The 1,874-nt window shown below is 34.0% G+C and overlaps 1 protein-coding gene and 10 non-coding genes across 11 annotated transcripts in view; 1 reads left to right on the top strand and 10 right to left on the bottom strand.

Moving 5' to 3' along the window:
• Positions 1-1,874, top strand: part of LOC117107898 (low-density lipoprotein receptor-related protein 4-like) — a 13,490-nt gene that overhangs the window by 2,755 nt on the left and 8,861 nt on the right. The window lies entirely within an intron of this gene.
• On the bottom strand, positions 60-132 carry Trnak-uuu. The gene has a single exon. It is a non-coding gene; the product is annotated as a tRNA-Lys (tRNA).
• On the bottom strand, positions 240-312 carry Trnak-uuu. The gene has a single exon. It is a non-coding gene; the product is annotated as a tRNA-Lys (tRNA).
• On the bottom strand, positions 420-492 carry Trnak-uuu. The gene has a single exon. It is a non-coding gene; the product is annotated as a tRNA-Lys (tRNA).
• On the bottom strand, positions 600-672 carry Trnak-uuu. The gene has a single exon. It is a non-coding gene; the product is annotated as a tRNA-Lys (tRNA).
• Trnak-uuu lies at positions 778-850 on the bottom strand. The gene has a single exon. It is a non-coding gene; the product is annotated as a tRNA-Lys (tRNA).
• Trnak-uuu lies at positions 958-1,030 on the bottom strand. The gene has a single exon. It is a non-coding gene; the product is annotated as a tRNA-Lys (tRNA).
• Positions 1,135-1,207, bottom strand: Trnak-uuu. The gene has a single exon. It is a non-coding gene; the product is annotated as a tRNA-Lys (tRNA).
• Positions 1,318-1,390, bottom strand: Trnak-uuu. The gene has a single exon. It is a non-coding gene; the product is annotated as a tRNA-Lys (tRNA).
• On the bottom strand, positions 1,488-1,560 carry Trnak-uuu. The gene has a single exon. It is a non-coding gene; the product is annotated as a tRNA-Lys (tRNA).
• On the bottom strand, positions 1,665-1,737 carry Trnak-uuu. Its single transcript has one exon. It is a non-coding gene; the product is annotated as a tRNA-Lys (tRNA).

The following is a 1,874-nucleotide window of genomic DNA, read 5'->3' as shown; positions in this document are numbered from 1 at the left end:
TTATATATTTTAAAATACAAAAGTTAAGCTAACTTATAATGAAATACAAAACGATTGGACGCCCAATAAGGGACTTGAACCCTTGACCCTCAGATTAAAAGTCTGATGCTCTACCGACTGAGCTAACCGGGCTTCTTATCATGAAATATTTACTTTTTATAACGAATCTAGTAAAATTCACTTATCGTCAAATGAAATAGCAAAATTACATTTATACCGTAAAATACAAAACGATTGGACGCCCAATAAGGGACTTGAACCCTTGACCCTCAGATTAAAAGTCTGATGCTCTACCGACTGAGCTAACCGGGCTTCTTATTATGAAATATTTACTATTTATAACGAATCTAGTGAAATTCACTTATCGTCAAATACAATAGCAAAATTACACTGATACCGTAAAATACAAAACGATTAGACGCCCAATAAGGAACTTGAACCCTTGACCCTCAGATTAAAAGTCTGATGCTCTACCGACTGAGCTAACCGGGCTTCCTATTTTGAATTATTTACTTTTTATAACGAATCTAGTAGAATTCACTTATCGTCAAATAAAATAGCAAAATTACATTGATACCGATTTATACAAAACGATTGGACGCCCAATAAGGGACTTGAACCCTTGACCCTCAGATTAAAAGTCTGATGCTCTACCGACTGAGCTAACCGGACTTCTTATTATGAAATATTTACGTTTTATAACGAATCTAGAAAAAAATTATATATTTTGAAATACAAAAGTTAAGCTAACTTATAATGAAATACAAAGCGATTGGACGCCCAATAAGGGGCTTGAACCCTTGACCCTCAGATTAAAAGTCTGATTTTCTACCGACTGAGCTAACCGGGCTTCTTATTATGAAATATTTACTTTTTATAACGAATCTAGTAAAATTCACTTATCGTCAAATGAAATAGCAAAATTACATTGATACCGTAAAATACAAAACGATTGGACGCCCAATAAGGGACTTGAACCCTTGACCCTCAGATTAAAAGTCTGATGCTCTACCGACTGAGCTAACCGGGCTTCTTATTATGAAATATTTACGTTTTATAACGAATCTAGAAAAATTTATATATTTTAAAATACAAAAGTTAAGCTAACTTATAATGAAATACAAAACGATTGGACGCCCAATAAGGGACTTGAACCCTTGACCCTCAGATTAAAAGTCTGATGCTCTACCGACTGAGCTAACCGGGCTTCTTATTATGAAATATTTACTTTTTATAACGAATCCAGTGAATTAATTCACTTATCGTCAAATACAACAGCAAAATTACATTTATACCGTAAAATACAAAACGATTGGACGCCCAATAAGGGACTTGAACCCTTGACCCCCAGATTAAAAGTCTGATGCTCTACCGACTGAGCTAACCGGGCTTCTTATTATGAAATATTTACATTTTATAACGAATCTAGTAAAATTCACTTATCGTCAAATACAATAGCAAAATTACATTTATACAAAACGATTGGACGCCCAATAAGGGACTTGAACCCTTGACCCTTACATTAAAATTCTGATGCTCTACCGACTGAGCTAACCGGGCTTCTTATGAAATATTTATTTTTTATAACGAATCTAGTAAAATTCACTTATCGTCAAATACAATAGCAAAATTACACTGATACCGTAAAATACAAAACGATTAGACGCCCAATAAGGGACTTGAACCCTTGACCCTCAGATTAAAAGTCTGATGCTCTACCGACTGAGCTAACCGGGCTTCTTATTATGAAATATTTACTATTTATAACGAATCTAGTAAAATTTACTTATCGTCAAATACAATATCAAAATTACACTGATACCGTAAAATACAAAACGATTGGACGCCCAATAAGGGACTTCTTATACACATCT

Source organism: Anneissia japonica, unplaced genomic scaffold, assembly GCF_011630105.1.
Source record: "Anneissia japonica isolate Jap-2015-1 unplaced genomic scaffold, ASM1163010v1 scaffold2139_len280258_cov182, whole genome shotgun sequence".
NCBI classification, from domain to species: domain Eukaryota; kingdom Metazoa; phylum Echinodermata; class Crinoidea; order Comatulida; family Comatulidae; genus Anneissia; species Anneissia japonica.
The sequence above is the reverse complement of the archived record's forward strand: the minus strand, read 5'-3'. Positions and strand labels throughout refer to the sequence as shown.